At 51.1% G+C, this 17,265-nt stretch overlaps 1 pseudogene; it reads left to right on the plus strand.

Annotated features, from left to right (window-relative positions):
* The first annotated feature begins 12,020 nt into the window (after positions 1 to 12,020).
* On the plus strand, positions 12,021 to 12,157 carry LOC123126383 (uncharacterized; annotated as a pseudogene).
* The last annotated feature ends 5,108 nt before the right edge of the window (positions 12,158 to 17,265 follow it).

Below are 17,265 nucleotides of genomic sequence, written 5' to 3' on the forward strand. Positions count from 1 at the left end.
CCGCCGTCGTCCCCGTCACCGACCCCCTCCGACCTCGAGGTGAGACCAGCCACGAACCGGTTTTAGAAAGATAATTAAACGATATTTCGGGTTGACTTTAAGTCTGTTGAGTCTCCACCATATATGAGAGGACGAAGAATCCCGACTGTTGTCGTGGGGGTAGCTTCTCCTTGGTTCCCGTGTTCTAGACAATTTGGTGTAATGCACTCGGGAACGAAAGGAGGGAGCTACCATCACCGACGGTCGCAAATGTCAGAGAGGAACCAGTGAGGGAGAGTTCCACCATATATATATGAGAGGACGAAGAATCCCGACTGTTATCGTGGGGGTCGCTTCTCCTTCATTCCCGTGTGCTAGACATTTTGGTGTAATGCACTCGGGGATGAAAGGAGGAGCGACCATCACCAACGGTCGAATGTATACACCACGTGAGCTGAGAGTTTTCAAGAAAAGACTCGACAGACCGATAGTCAACCCGTGATGAAAAATAATGATCTAACTTAGGTTTTTTAGTACATATATTTAATTGTAGATGTTTAATATTTGAATTATGAACATAGGAAATGTCGTACTCGGACGACGAAAGTCTCTCGGGGGAGTGCGGCTGGTGCCATGACGACCGAGGTCTGTGCGACAGGCCTCACCTGGACGAAGATCGGCGCTTCAGCATTAAGCTGGAGGAGACCTTCGATGTTGAAACGGTACGCAATGACGACAAGTGTTATTTTTTCGTAATTAAGCACGACTTCAAATATTTCAACGTGTACTTTTCATCTTGTACAATTCGACTAGCTTATCCCATGCCATGCAAGACACTATGTCTTGGAGAGGATGGGTTTTGAAAACCATGGAAGTTCTGAAACAAAGAAAATTCACCTAAGGACCCATCATGGTGTGGATTTTGAAGTAAAGTTGTACAATTCTGAGAGCGTAACCCATTTTGGTTGCAAAAAATGGGAAGCACTTTGCAAGATGTATGGTTTTGATGAGGGTATGCTTTTCACCATGGATCTTGGTGATCCTGAAATCGAGCAAGACAATATGGACATTTGGGTCCTTGTTGATACGCCTCCAATTCTACCGCTATGTGAGTTTCTCAAACATAGTTATTAGCTAATTTATATTGTTTATTTTAAAATAGTTGACAGCTTATTTCCATTGACAGCTTATTTTGATTGTTCGAACAATGTGCGGAACATGGTAGACAAAACCCACTACACCGATGGCTCCGAATTAACTTATGAGGAGAAAAATCATCTGGTCGGATTTTGTACTGATATTGAGAATTACAATATCTACAATCAAACTCCTCAACATTATGGTCAATACGTGCCACTAGTGCACGTGTTGAACTACGGTAACTACCATGGAGATACCCTGGTAAGATTTTTTACTATTACGACATCCGTGCATCTTTTGCATACTTCTAAAACTAGTACATCATTGCTAACTATGAAGTTATTACTATGTTTTTCAACAGAGAATGCCAGAGGATTGTGTGCCTCATTTGATGTATCTGAATGGCATCCTTCGTGTTTTGAACATATATCCAGGTCGTCCTACGAATCTCAACTGTCCATACCGGATTTCTCAAAGAAGTGGAGACATGCTAATCGAAAAATGGAAAAAATGTATGGACAGTCGTAAGGAGGTTATTGGAAGCAAAAGTAAGCGAAGCGCAAGAATTGGAGACAGGATGATCTCCATTCTCCATAATGGAGAGTCAGGGTCTATATTGTTTTATGCTATTTTACCTTAAAGTGGGTATTTAGGTCCTACCTAATACTGATGATCATGTGCTAAGAACAATTAAGTAGGGTTGGTTCGATGACTATGAGGATGATGATCGTATGACTTGTTATTAATAACGAGAGAAGTTGTATGATGATGATTAGTAGGACTTGTTATTATATATGATGATGCATGATGCGAGCATGAAGAGTTATTATATATCAGCGGGTGAAATGAACATGGATTGGATTGAAGTGAAGGCAACATGCATGTGCTGCATGTCGAAAGTAGTACAATCCAAACTTGATCAAAGTTAGGATTAGTATTACTTTCGACATGCACCACATGTTGCCTTCACTTCAATCTAAGCCATGTTTAGGCATAGTAGTAGCGTTGGTAAACCAAGCACGGAGATATAAGAGAGGACACTTCTCTCTATTAGCTAGCTAATAACAACCTAAATTAACCCCCAAAACCCCTAAACTAGCCCCTTTCAAAAAAAAACCTCAGCTCCAGCCAGCTGCTGACGCGTGGATGCCTTTTGGTCCCGGTTGATGTCACCAACCGGGACCAAAGGCCCCCCTACCTGGGCTGGCCGCAGCGGCCACGTGGAGGCCCATCTGTCCCGGTTCGTGTAAGAACCGGGACTAAAGGCCAAGGGCATTAGTAACGACCTTTTAGTCCCGGTTCCAAGACCGGGACAGAAGGCCCTTACGAACCGGGACAAATGGCCCTTTTTCTACTAGTGGGTTGGTTGCTCCTGCATGCTCTTTATGTGCTGATGTTTTTGTCAGGCACATATACTCACATAACTTTGTTTAGTTTGGTACTCACCATGTGTCCATTGCTATTTTATTACAATTTTATTCAAAATCTTAAAAATTAAGTATCATGGTCTTATTTCGTGCCTTTTTTATTTCTAGGATTTTGTGTTTTTTGGGGGGTGGGGGGTAGAACTGAGTTGGAGATGCGCTCATTTGGAGCCAGGTAAACTGCTGGTTCCTCTTTGCCTTGATAATGATTTTTAGTTTACATGGTGACAATTAGACTAGTCAATGTTTTTTCTTATGCAAATCTTAGATCACATGGAAACTCCAGCAATTTCAATGTTGTTTGTGTAGGTAGAAAAATGTAGAATTCTGCCTACTCCTATTCACGTGGATTTAATTAACTATTAATATGTTAAATCCAACAATTTAGTGCTTCTTTGGGTCTATAATCCAGATCCATGTATATCGCACTGTGTAATACATTAATCAATGATCTAAACTGTGATATCATAATTCTATGGATGCCTAATAAGGCATTATAGATTATTTCAATAGTTTACTTCTTTGCCTTTAATCATCTGAGAAAAGACCTACCTATGTTTACTTGTGAAAAACATTGCAAACGGAAAAAAATCACTTTATTTTTTTGCGCAAAAAGAACTTAGTTTCAGGCTTTTGGAACAGCGATGTGATCAAATTCTCCTACTGAACATTGATGTGAACTTCTGGATAAATATATATTCTCAAATTACTTATGTCCACATGACTTGCCACATCACATTTTTCTCGGAGATTATACTGGCAGCTTGAATAACCACCATGAAAATATGCAAGTCAGCCCAAGTGGGAATACATACATGTAGATTTTGCCATTCCCAGTTTTTTTTCCCGCGTTTCCAAGAGAACTGAACAACATATGGGGGTTATGCTTATAGCAAATAAAACCAAGGAATGATTCCAGGACTTTGTTTCGCGCCTTTGGATCAAAATGTGACCTTTACGTTCCTATAATAGGTTTTAGTATTAAATTATCTGAGATTTGGGAGGCCTTTAAGTGAGAAACGGGTTCCATGGGACAACTCTGAACATGTCTCAATAGAAGATAAAGACATCATTAAATCCATTTTACGAAGCTATGAAAACCCCCTCTTCAGATCATGGTTTTTCCTTACAAATAGCATGCCGAACTTCCTCTTTAGATGATAGTTTTCCTTTGGTTGGTGCTGAAAGATAGCATGATAACTCACTACCTAGTTCCCGCCAAAAAAAAAACTTACTATACCTAGTCGGAAACGTGCTTCTTTTGCTGAGCTAATAAATCAACAGTGCATCACTTTTTCCCACCTATGACCGACTACGACGACGAGGCAGCAGTTTTCTTTCTGATCTCGGTCAAATGAGCGAACCGTTACGAGGTGGCTCTGGCGACAAGGGGGGCGACGCGGCGCGCTCCGATGTGGATTCACCGGCGTCGGCGTGGCAGGTGGTCCGGCGGGGCACTGGGCAGTCGCCGGAGAGGCGGGCGGCTCCTCGCCTTCCCGTTGAGCCGGTCGTCAGCGGTGGCAGATTCTGGGCGCTCCCTTCGGAGTGCTCGGATAGTGATGACGAGCAGTGGCGGAGCCAGAAATTAAGAATTAGGGGGGCCAAATGACTCAAGCTTTAAATAACGGGGGCCAAACAATACTAATACATGTATTTTTATCTAAATAATACATTGTTTATATACTAACTAGCTGCAAATCAGTCAACTTAGGGGGGCCAGGGCCCCTGCTGGTCCCCCTGTCTCCGCCACTGATGACGAGGCAGTGGAGGGTTGCGTTCTTGAGGCGCCTTCGGGACCCAAGGTGAGTGATTTTGTTGCTTTTGCAGGGAAGCTGTCTGGTGGAGCTGGGCGGCACCGGCGTTTCGCGCCTGGCGGTGGCGGCTCGTTCGCGGTGGCGGGGCGGGTGTGGTGTCCGCCAGGTGGCTCACTGCAGAGTAGGGACTCGATGGGTGTGGCGGCTGGCGCTATTCGTGCTCGTACCGTGGCAGCGCTGGTGACGAGCCCGGTGACCGGGACCGGGGTAGTGGAAGACTGGCCGGCCCTGCCCCCTCCCCCTCCCTCCCGTCCGGCGGCGGCGGCGGGGGCGCTGCCCGCGGTGGAGGGCGTCCGGGCAACGAGATCGGGGTCTCTGTCCCCTAGGGTTTCCGTGGCTGGGCCTGGGACTCACGTGGGCTCAGCTGGGCCGCAAGCTGTGGTGGAGCCACGGGGTCAATTGGGCCCGGTAATACCCAGTGGGCCTATGCGGCAAAGTGGTGTGTGCCCCAGTGGGCCTGGGGCCGCCCGCGAGCCTAGCTTGCGCCGCGGCTATTTATGGCTTCGCAAGGGGTGCCTCGACCCGTCTTTAGGGTTTCCCGCATCGACTGGCCAGGTGCGGCGCCTTTCTCACTCTGTGAGATCCATTCGCATTCTTTCCCCTCCTCCTCCTCTTTCAATTTCCTTTGCGGCGGCGGTGATGGGGGATCGTAGGGCGGACAAGCGGCCGATGGTGGCGGGGGAACAAGACGCGGAGCTGCGGCGGGAGAAGGCCCTCCGCGAGAAGGCCAAGAGCGCCATGGGTGGCCGGCAGGGAAGTCGCGAGGGGGATTGGGGTCCTCCTCCCCCTTGGTGGATTCAGCTGCAAGAGCGAAAGTGTTTGAAGAAGGAAGGGTGCAGGCGCAGAGAGCTGGAGCGGAAATCCATGCCCCTACCCAATTATGGCGCGGGCCATGGAGATCCTCTGGCTAAGAAGCCGCGCGCCAGCTCCGAGCCGCTTGCGGTGGCCCTTCCGGCTACCTCCAAAGGCTCGGCCGACGCGTCCATTCCGGTGGAAGAGATCCCGGATGTGGAATGCTTTAAGTGCGGCCGATTGGGGCATTACCAACCCAAATGCAAGTTCGAGCCACTGTGCGTGCTATGCAAGGAGGAGGGCCACGTCTCGGCTGCGTGCCCAACGCGTGGAAAGGCCCTGAACCTCTAGATCATGGGAAGCGCCATCCCGGGTGAGGGCTTCTTCTGCCTTCAGTACGACGAGGACGAGGAGATGGACGATGGAGCGGATCTGAAAATCGACAATGCAGCTATCATCTCTGCAGATCCGGGCCAACTCTCGCTCCGCGCCCTCAAGCAAGAGCTTAAACATATGGTGGCAGGTGATTGGGATTGGCAGGTCGGCCAGGTTGGGGACAATGATTTCTCGGTTATCTTTCCCTCGGCCGATCTGCTCCATATGGCCAAATCCAGCGGCAAACTTTTCCTCTCTATCAACGACATAACCGCAAGGGTGCGGGAGTCACTGCATGAGGAAGTGGCGCCACTGGTCATGCCGGAGACGTGGGTTCAGCTCCATGGCATTCCCAGGAAGCATCGCCGTGTGGAGCGTCTGATGGAAGGACTGAAGATGTTGGGGCGTCCCATTGTGGTGGATGAGCTCTCTCTCATACGGCTGTGCTAGTGATGATGAAGCTAGCATGCAAGTCGCCTGACAAGCTTAACGGCTTCGTCGAGATGTGGTTCAATGGGGAAGGCTACCAAATCAAGGTCGAGGTGGAACGGCTCGCCAAAAGGACTAGTGAGGGCGGCTCGAGGGGAGCTGGCCCGTCCAACAAGCATCCTCCTCCCCCCTCCTCGGACCAGTCTGGGCATCTGAGGGATGCGGGCACTGAACCCAAACCTGGTGGTGGTGGCAAAGAGCTGTCCAAGCAGCCGTCGGGAGGCGCGCTCGGGTCGGCGATGCCCCAGGATACGGTGATGGGTGGACAAGAAGATGACCTGGACGAAAGCATGCACGACACCTCCATTGATACTGAGACTTGGGATAAACTTGGGACGCTGGAGCGCGGGCTGTGGCCACGTAGGATACTACTGTTAGTCTTCCTCCGCTGGCCAGGACGCTTGTTGTCTCTTTTGATGAGTACGGTTCCCACTTTGGTTCGCCATCCCTGGCTCCCGTGGAGAATGTGGTGCTCTCAGATGACGTGGGCGCGCGCTCCCGGGCTCTCCGGTGGCTACTAGTGGCGCGGATGCTGGCTGTGTGCTCAACGACGACTCGGCCCCTACCCCTCCTTCTGGGTGCCGTGGCTCGGGTGGATCGGGCAGACCCCCCAAGAAGACGGTGGGCCGGAAGCCGGCGGCCAAGGTGTGTGTGGTGGCAGAGTCGGAGCAGCTTCGTGGTGATCTGGGCGCGGCGCCGGAGTCGGTGGGAGTGAGCGCCAAGGCGAAGCGGTCCAAGGCGACTCCGGTGCCGCAGCGTGCCCCGAGCGCGAGGTCCAAGGCCAAGTTGGGAGATCTTTCTTCTCTGGAGAGCGTAAAGCTTCGCATTGCTGACAAAACCTGGAGGTCTCAGGTAATCCTCTACCCTCCTACATAATTCTTAATGCTTTCTCGGATGCACATTTGTCGCGAATTTTGGATGATAGTGGTGTTGCCTCTTCCCTCCCCCATGGCGAGATCCTCCCTTTAGTGTGTGCGCGTGAGGAGGCCCAAGCGGCACTTGCCGAAGCTGCGGCTCGTTGCGTGCTTGCACCCTCACCTGGGGTGGTACCAGCAGGGGACGGTATCACCTCCTGCCCCGATGAGGAAGCAGAAGCTAGGGATGCTTCAATGCTTCCTTCTTCCAGTCGTGCTATGGCTCGGAAACGGGTGGCCAAGGCGGTGACCTCTCGCGGGGTCCGCCTGCGCAACCGTATTATCTGATCTTATGCGTTATCTTTTCTGGAACATTAGAGGCTGTGGACACGAGGGACGTCAGACACAGCTTAGGGAATACATGGCCAAGGAACGTATCGATGTGGTCGTGCTTCAGGAAACTATTAAGGCAGAGTTCTCTTATCGCGATTTGCTAGCTTTCGACCCCCTTAATCATTTCGATTGGCATTGGTTACCTTCCTCAGGACACTCGGGTGGTATCTTGATGGGTTGTAACAGAGACATTTGCGAGGTTCTGTCTTGGGAACAAGGCATGTTTTCTGTTGCTGCTACGATTAGGCATTCTGTCTCTAGGCTTATTTGGGTAGTGGTGTGTTTATGGCCCTGCAGATCACGCTCGTTTGGCCATTTTTTGGACGAAGTAGCGGCCTTGGTTGGGGCCAAGCGCACGGTTAAGCTGCCACTGGTTATGGGCGGAGACTTTAACTTGATCCGTTCGGGTGCGGACAGAAACAACGACCGGGTGGACTGGACTAGGGTGTCCATGTTCAATAACGCCATTGCGGCAGCTGCGTTACGCGAAGCGGCTCGCACGGGGACCAGGCTCACTTGGACTAACAAGCAGCTAGCTCCGGTCCGCAGCGTGCTGGATCTGGTGTTTTTTACCCCGGAATGGGAGGTCCTTTTCCACTATGTACTTTAGTGGTTGAGACTCGTATTGGCTGAGACCATGTACCTCTTATTTTCTCTTCAGGGGAAGAGAGAGCCCAGCGCAGCAACCGCTTCTTCGAGTCTGCCTGGTTTGAAGCAGAGGGCTTCACACAGCTGGTGCATGCTCGCTGGGCCCGGATTCTGACCCAGCAGGGGCCCCAAAGGGGACCAGTTGAGTGCTGGTCGGCTGCTGCTGCCGCCCTGCGTGCCTTCCTGCGTGGGTGGGGCGCCAATCATGGCAGCAATGCAAAACGTGAGCGCGGTAGGCTTACTGAGGAGATCGCGGCCCTAGACGCCCAGGCTGATGTTCGGCTGTTTTCGGAGGCCGAGTTGGCCCATAGGTATGATCTCGAGCACAAGGTTCTAGCGATCCTGCGTGCGGAAGAAGAATACTGGCGCCGTAGGGGCGGTATTAAATGGGTAACTTAGGGTGACACAAACACGGCGTGTTTTCATGCTTATGCTAACGGTAGGAAGCGTAAGAGCACGATCCTTCACCTGCAGTCGGACCAGGGCCTCCTCCTTTCCCAGGGAGATATCGCCCGCCACATCTATGAGTATTTCGTTGGTTTGTTGGGCACGACGGACGAGAAAAAACTTTGTATCCGCGAGGATTTGTGGGATCCTCAGGATCGAGTGTCACCCCAGGAGAACGAGAGCCTGGCGCTCTCTTTTCTTCCGGAAGAAGTTGATGCTGCCTTGATGGGCATGAAGAAAGGCACGGCCCCTGGCCCAGATGGCTGGCCGGTCGAATTCTTTTGTAGATTTTGGCCTATGCTTCGGCCCATCTTCCTTGAGATTGTGAATGGGTTTGCTCTTGGAACGGTAGATGTCTTCCGCCTCAATTTTGGGGTTATTAGCCTTATTCCAAAGGTAAAAGGGGCTGACAGTGTCAAACTTTTCCGACCCATCATACTGATTAACGTGCCTTTCAAGATCTGCGCCAAGGCCTACGCGACCCGTCTGACCCTTGTTGCACAGAGGGTCATTCTTAAAAGCCAAACGGCTTTTCTTAAAGGACGGAACATCCTGGAGGGCCTATCGCCCTCCATGAGATCGTTCACGAGCTTAAAATTAAAAAGCAGCAAGGGGTGTTGCTCAAGCTTGACTTCGAAAAAGCCTACAACCGTGTGTACTGGGAGTTTGTACGGGAGATGCTCCTAAAAAAGGTTTTGAGGCTGGTTTTGTCCACCGTATTATGAACCTGATTAATTGTGGACAAACGACTGTCTCTATTAACGGGGAGGTGGGTAGATTCTTCCGCAACAAAAAAGGCCTAAGACAAGGAGACCCCCTGTCTCCAATTGTTTTTAATTTGTTGCGGATGCTTTATCTGCTATGGTACATAGGGCTCGCTCGGCAGGGCACATCAAAGGACTGGTGTCGCACCTGATCCCGGGAGGGGTCACGCACCTACAATATGCAAACGACACGATGTTACTTTTTGAGCCTGATGACAATAGCATAGCCTCGATCAAGCTTTTGCTACTTACCTTTGAGCTATTGTCCGGGCTCAAAATCAATTTCCTCAAGAGCGAGGTCATAACCATGGGGATGGCCGACCAAGAGAGTACGAGAGTGGCTAATTTACTCAACTGCAAGCTAGGGAGCTTGCCAATCAAATACCTTGGCTTGCCGGTCTCCCATAGCCGGATTTCCATTAAGGAGTGGGAGCCCCTTTATGGAAAGGTGGCGGGTAGAGTGAGCCCTTGGCGGGGGAGGTTTATGTCTTCCGCGGCGAGACTTATTCTTACTAACTCTAGCCTATCCTCTCTTCCAATGTTCACCATGGGAATGTTCCTGTTAGCGGATGGGGTTCACCCTAAATTGGACACGCCCCGTTCCCATTTCTTTTGGGAAGGAACGGGAATTAAGCGGAAGTACCACCTTGTCAAATGGGCTTTGGTGTGCCGTCCAAAAAAATATGGTGGTCTGGGGATTTTGAACTCCAAACTCATGAATGTGGCCCTCCTTTCCCGATGGTGGTGGAGGCTAGCCCAAAATGAGTCGGGTCTCTGGGCTGATCTCCTTAAAGCTAAGTATTTTCCGAATGGCAATGTTTTGTCTTCTAAACGCTCGGGCTCCCCATTCTGGAATGGGATCCAGGCGGTGCAACCCACATTTACCTTAGGGGCAAAGTTTCAGGTCTGGGATGGTCCGTCCACCCATTTCTGGCTGGACTCCTGGCTCGGCACCTCTCCGCTTTGGCAGAGTCACCCCACAGCTTTCCAAGTTGCCGCTAACACAGAGCTGCTGGTGGGTGAGGCACTCCGGACCTCACCTCCTTCAGTTAACTTTCTTCGCGTGCTGCTCCCGCACGAGGAAATTGAGTGGAACGAGGTGTTGTCCACGATCGGCCAGCGCACTAATAGCCAGGGTGCGGACGAGGTCTCACGGAAGCTCTCTTCCTCGGGATCGTTCTCGGTCAAATCTTTGTACACCAAGCTAACCGAGGGTGAAGTGCTGGACATAGCTCGGGGGCTATGGAAGGCTGGCATCCCGCTGAAAATTAAGATCTTCCTCTGGCAGATGTTTCAAAATCGCCTCCCAACGGCAGATAACGTTGCGATTCGCAATGGCCCATCCGACGGATCTTGTGTGTTATGCAACTGCATAGAAGATACTAACCACGCCTTCTTCCACTGCCACATAGCCAGATTTACGTGGAGCGCAGTGCGTGCTGCCTTCCAGCAGAATTGGAACCCTGCGTCGGGTGCCGATCTTTTATATATTTTGCGTTCGCAAAAAGGCGCTAGTGCATGGATCGTTTGGCGTTGCGTAGGGGCGCTGCTATGGTCTATTTGGACTATTCGCAATAAGATGACCATTGAGAAGAAGTTTCCTTCTCACCCAGCTGATATTCTATACAAATGTCATCTTTTCTTGCAGACTTGTGCTCCGTTAGAGAAACCGCGTGATGAGAAGCACATGACCGAGACGATGGCTAAGATCCGTTGCATTCAGACGGAAGCAAGACAAGCTGCATGCCCCGACTGATACTTTGCATCGTCCTCATCCTTGGCACCTTTTGCTCATCCCAGTAGTTTTTAGAACTTCGTTATGCCAGCCTGCGTGCTGATGATCTTGCCAGCCTGCGTGCTGATGTTGGTGAACTATTAACTTCTTATCTTTTGATCGTTCTGATGGCCTGTCGTTCGATGACTCGTGTGAACTATGTTGGTTTCTGCCTATTGGCTTTATTATTTTAAAGCCGGAAGCTGTTGGCGTCTTCGTTCCAAAAAAAATGACCGACTACCTAGATTTGTCAATTTCGAATAGTTAACTGTACATTTTGAGATGTATTATGGCATGAGAGGTGCAGGGCACTCATTCAAAGTGTCGTGTGTGTTAAACTCATATATGCATACGTGATTGTACCAGGAACGTGTAGTCATAATACACGTATCTTGAGGTAGATTTAGGTTGAGTTGGTTGTTAGTATCTAGTCTATTTTCCTTCAACGGCATGAACTATCTCTATCCTTTCTTTTCTTGTACTCCAAGCTTGTAAGCCTTATCAGGGATTCGGCCCCTACTATATAACACGGAACCGTCGCTACCAAGAGAGGTACGACGTTACAGCCTATCGCACATGGTAACCAGAGCCCATCTCTTCCATCGCATCTAGCTTCCATCGCTTCCACCACCTACGCTCGTTTCCATGGCTTCCTCTGCCACCACCGTAACCTTTGGTCTCTCTGGCCAAGTCACGGAAAAGCTTTCCAACACCAATTTCATCCTCTGGCGCACCCAAATCACACCGCAGATCAGAGGAGCGGGATTCTTCGGGTACATTGATGGAACGAACCCGGAGCTGGCCAAACAAGTCGTCATCAAGGACAAAGATGGAAGGAGGAGACCATCCCAAATCCCCTTCACGCCGTCTGGATCCAAGAAGATCAGCAGGTACTAGGCTATCTTTTCAACAATCTCACCAAAGAAGTTCTAGTGCAGGTTACATCCATCGTCCATGCACATGAACTCTGGACAGCCTTGGCAAGCATGTTCTCATCCCAGTCTCTGTCGAGGGTCAACAACATCCGCATCGCCCTAGCGAATGCACAGAAGGGCACACAGTCTGTGGCGACCTACTTCGCGCACATGCGCTCCCTGGCGGACGAGCTTGCTGCGGCAGGCAAACCTCTTCAAGATGACAGCGAGCTGATCTCCTACATCCTTGCTAGATTGGATATGGAGTAACAGCCGCTTGTCTCTGCCCTCGACGCCCGCACACAGCCGGTCACCCTGGATGAGCTCTTCGCCCAGATGAGTAACTTCGACCAGAGGGTCGCGCTCTTCCAGGGAACCAACTCCGGCGGCGGGTTTAAGTTTTCTGCCAACGCCGCTTCACGTGGCCGCGGCGGCGGCGGTAGCGGCTCTTCACGCTGCCGAGGGCCACCGCGCAAAGGGAAGGCGACCAACGGCGGGAGCAGCGACGCCTCCAACTCCAGCGGCAACAACAGCAGCAACAACGGCGCATGACCCTCCTACACCAACCCTAAGGGCCGCCGAAACAACTCTAGCAAGTCCCGTCCAGATGCTGTCCCGCTACAAGATCTGTGGCAAGCTTGGACACTCAGCGAAGGACTGCTGGTACCGCTTCCAGGTGGACAGCGACTTGTCTGGTGATGAGAAAGTCGCTGGAGGAGCGGAGGCTTCGTACGGAGTTGACTCGAACTGGTATGTCGACAGTGGTGCTACCAACCACATCACCGGTGAGCTGGAAAAGGTGACCATGAGGGAGAAGTACTGCGGCCCCGATCAAATCCATGCAGCTAATGGAGAAGGTATGGGGATCGGTCACATTGGTCATTCGGTTATTAAAACTCCTCACAGAAAAATTCATCTTAGAAAATTTGTGCATGTCCCTAGAGCTTGAATGAATCTTCTCTCCGTTCATCACATTGCCATTGATAATCATGTGTTTCTCGAATTTCACCCGTTTTTCTTTTTTATCAAGGATCAGGCCACGAAGAAAATTATGTATCTAGGTAGAAGCGTTCGAGGATTTTATCCGTTGATTACGAAGATTAGGAGATCCAATAAGCAAGCATATGGTGTCACCAAATTATCTTCAACTCGGTGGCACGATCGACTAGGGCATGCATCATTTTCTTTAGTAGAAAGAGTGCTTAGGAAAAATAAGCTTCCATATGTTGGGGAGCGTAGTTTTGAAACAATTTGTGATTCTTGTCAAAAGGCCAAGAGCCATCAGTTACCATATCCGATTTCTTCTAGTATTTCTACCAAACCACTACAACTCATATTTTCTGATGTGTGGGGTCCTATACCCTCTTCTGTTGATAGACATACTTATTATGTGAGCTTCATAGGTGATTATAGCAAATATACATGGATCTATCCCTTGAAGAAAAGATCCGATGTATTTCAAGTTTTAAAAAAAATTAAAGCACTCGTTGAAAGAAGATTTGATAGCAAAATCATCGTTGTCCAATCTGATTGGGGAGGGGAGTACGATAAATTAAACTCCTTTTTCCAAACTCTTGGTGTGTCTCATCATGTGTCATGTCCACATGCCTATCAGCAAAATGGGTCTGCTGAACGCAAACACAGACACATTGTAGAAGTCGGTCTCGCCTTGCTTGCGCGAGCATCCATGCCCCTCAAATTTTGGGATGAGGCATTCCTCACGGCAGTGCATCTCATAAACATCTTGCCTAGTCGTTTTATAAATAATGAAACTCCCAGCGAAAGGCTTCGTCACGTCAAACCAGATTATACTTCCCTCCGCATGCACCTTTGGTTGTGCATGATGGCCTAATCTTAGACCTTACAATAATCGAAAGCACATGTTTCGCTCTGAACAATGTGCTTTTATTGGCTATAGTCCCTTACATAAAGGTGTCAAATCTCTTGACATCTCCACTGGCGAGTTTATATTTCCCGTGATGTTGTGTTCGATGAGACCAAATTTCCCTTCTTTTATCTCCACCCTAATGCCAGCGCTCTTCTTCGCAAAGAAATTCTTCTTTTACCACCTCAGTTGACCGGTGCACATCATGAGGAAAATAACTGTGATGATTCAATGCTGACTAACCCCCATAACCCTGCATGTGAGATTTCTGATGGTGCAGGTGAAAATTGCGGAGAAAATGGTGAAGAAAATCTGCCAAACAGGCCTTATTTCATGTGTCTAGACCTAGGGAACTTATCCTCCTCAGGATCGCCCCTGCAGCAGGCGGCCAGAGAATCGTTTGTGGGATCCTCACCATCATAGTGCCATGCCTGCGCGTCGGGATCTGCGCCTGGATCCTCCTCGGTGCCCCCACCAATCCTGGGCCCGCGGACGACACGTGATGCTCTCCCACTCGCAGCGCTCGCCCCATCGAGCCGATCGAGCCACGAGTCGAGCCGCTCGGCTCCTCATCTGCCACGCGTCGGTGGCCGACTGGCCTGACCCGCTGCTACACCAGACGCATCACCAAGTCGCAGTCGGGGGGCCCCTCAGGTGATTTGTCGCGTCCCGCGGCAAGAGATGCATCCCGACAGGCGCCATCATTGCGCCATGATGGGGTGCCAGCGGCTGGACCTAGATCTTCTGCTTCAACCGTGCAGCCGTCCACTGCCATAGAAGATCCCTCGGCCACCCTGATCCATGCAGCCGAATCTGCTTCGGGATCAGATGTGCCAGGGGGAGCGTCAGACCGATCTTCTGCGGCAATACCTGCTGCATCTAATCCTACACCACTTACACAGCTTCAAAAAGGGGTAATTCAGCAAGTTAATTATAAAACTAAATTTGGTTTGTCATGCTCCACAGGTGAACCTAATAATCTGCAAGAAGCACTTGGTGATACACGATGGAGAAAAGCTATGGAGGAAGAACATATGGCTCTTCTGAAAATAAGACATGGCATCTAGTTTCCCCACGGCAAGGTAAAATTTTGATTGATTGCAAGTGGGTTTTCAGAATTAAGAAAAAGTCTGATGGAACTATAGATCGGTATAAGGCTAGACTGGTTGCAAAAGGCTTCAAACAAAGATATGGCATTGACTATGAGGACACATTTCGTCCATTTGTAAAGGTTGCCACTATTCGTCTTGTGTTGTCCATTGTTGTTTCCAGGGGATGGAGTCTTCGACAGCTATATGTGCAGAATGTGTTCCTTCATGGTGTTCTGGAAGAGGAGGTTTATATACATGAAACAACCTCTTGGGTTTGAGAATAAAAACTTGCCTCATCATGTCTATGTTAGCCATAAGCCATGTGTGTGTACGGTCGTGGCGCGTGTGTGCGCGTGTGTGCGGGTGTTTGTGTATGGGCGTGCGTGAGTTCAGTTAGCTGTTAGCGAGTCAGTTAGCTGCAGCCGTCCTTCGCGTTAGAGCACTTCATGCGGGCGGGCGAAGTGTGCGGATCGTGAGCTGAGTGGTGTGTGTGTCGGCAAGGTGGGCAACGTGCGTGCGTGCGCATGTGTCTTTGCCCCGTATAAGAACCCCTATGTACTGCTCGTTGGAGTACTGTGAGTTCAAAGAGAAAGGAGTCGGGCGTTCGAGCGCCCGCGGCGGCGCTCCGTGCGCCGGCCAGCAAAACTTCCCGTGTCTCTACTCCAGTCGTCGTCTCCCACCTCCTGTTCTTGTTCGTGCGAGGGCAGAGGTCCAAGAGAGAGAGGGTGTAGCCTGAGGCTGAAACAACAAATGGTATTCAGAGCCAAGGTCGAGGGGAGGCCGTGGCGTGCGTAGGCGTCCGCGGAGCGCGCAGCGGGCACGGAAACGCGGCACGGCGGCGCACGGAGTTGCAGGTTTCGGCAGCGGCAGCGAGTGGCGCTCGACGGGGCGCAGCGCGGCGGTAGCTGCATCGGCGGTGATGCGCGACAGCGGCCGGCGAGGTGGCTGTGTTGCACGGCATGTGCGGCGGCTCGTGCTGGAAGCACACGGTGGCGTCGGGCAGCAACAACCATGGCGACGAGCTTGTCAGGTCGGGCGCGTGTATGGGCGCGCGCCGGGCGCGCTGGGCACGCCGGGTCCACGGCGGGTCGTGCGTGTGGTGTGCACGGGCGTGTCCGTGCACGAGTGCAGCTTGTGTGCGTTCTGTTGGCAAGATTGGGGGAGCGCGGAGTTGGTCCTAGGCGGGCTCGCACGACCCGGACGTGTGTGTGCATGTCGTGGGAGTGGGCAGAGCGGGCCGGACCAGGCGCTCGGCGTGGACTGGGGCGTAGGGTGCATGCCCTGGCGCACCCCAGGGTATAAGAACCCCCCGTATGCGTTGTAACAGGTGTGGCTCGAGTTCGTGCTTGAGGAAATCGGCCGTAGTTGCGGCCGACAGCGTCAGTGCACCGGGAAAAGAAGCTGCGGCGTGTGTCGCCGGAGATGAAGAAGGGCGTCCCCCGCGTCGACGAGGAGCCGGTGTCCTGTGCGTCAGGATGGGCGGCGCAGTCATGGCTTAGGGGGAAGAATGTTAGCCATAAGCCATGTGTGTGTACGGTCGTGGCGCGTGTGTGCGGGTGCGTGCGTATGGGCGTGCGTGAGTTCAGTTAGCTGTTAGCGAGTCAGTTAGCTGCAGCCGTCCTTCGCGTTAGAGCACTTCATGCGGGCGGGCGAATGTGCGGATCGTGAGCTGAGTGGTGTGTGTGCGTCGGCAAGGTGGGCAACGTGCGTGCGTGCGCATGTGTCTTTGCCCCGTATAAGAACCCATGTGTACTGCTCGTTGGAGTACTGTGAGTTCAAAGAGAAAGGAGTCGGGTGTTCGAGTGCCCGCGAGGGCGCTCCGTGCGCCGGCCGGCAAAACTTCTCGTGTGTCGTGGAATAGTCACGGCAGATGTCCTTGTGAAAGGACTTAGTCGTGGAGCCATCGCAACTAGGAAGCTTAAAGGGGTTAAAACGGGACAAAGGACACGAGGGTTATACTGGTTCGGCCCCTTACGGTGAAGGTAAAAGCCTACTCCAGTTGAGGTGGAATTACTAGGGTTTCGATGACCAGGGAGCGAATCCGCTATGCCTGGCTACCGATTTGATGTTACTTGCCTTAAGCCGCCGGCGGGTCATCCCCTTATATACACGGGTTGACGCCCCGCGGCCTACAGAGTCCCGGCCGGCTTATAAACAGTATCCGGCTCGGTAACTAGTTAATCTTGCCTTACAACACAAGTCATGCCATTACGGCGGTTTATCACTACGGGCCTTAAGTCGCCTATAGGCTTTGGGCCCTTTACTGAACCGCCATCTTCAAGCTTGATATTGGGTTTCATATAATGAATTGCTATAGCGTAACCCGACCCCTCCTGGGCGGGTTACACCAGTAGTTATATCCCCAACATTAGGCCCCAGATTGATTTGAACTGGTTCATGTCAATCTTCAATATTTTAAGAAAAACCTTCTGGCTTCTATCTGTGCAAAAGTTATAACCCGCCATGACGTCATCTTCTGGAT

The sequence above is a fragment of the Triticum aestivum genome, chromosome 5D (genome assembly GCF_018294505.1).
Source record: "Triticum aestivum cultivar Chinese Spring chromosome 5D, IWGSC CS RefSeq v2.1, whole genome shotgun sequence".
Lineage (NCBI taxonomy): Eukaryota > Viridiplantae > Streptophyta > Magnoliopsida > Poales > Poaceae > Triticum > Triticum aestivum.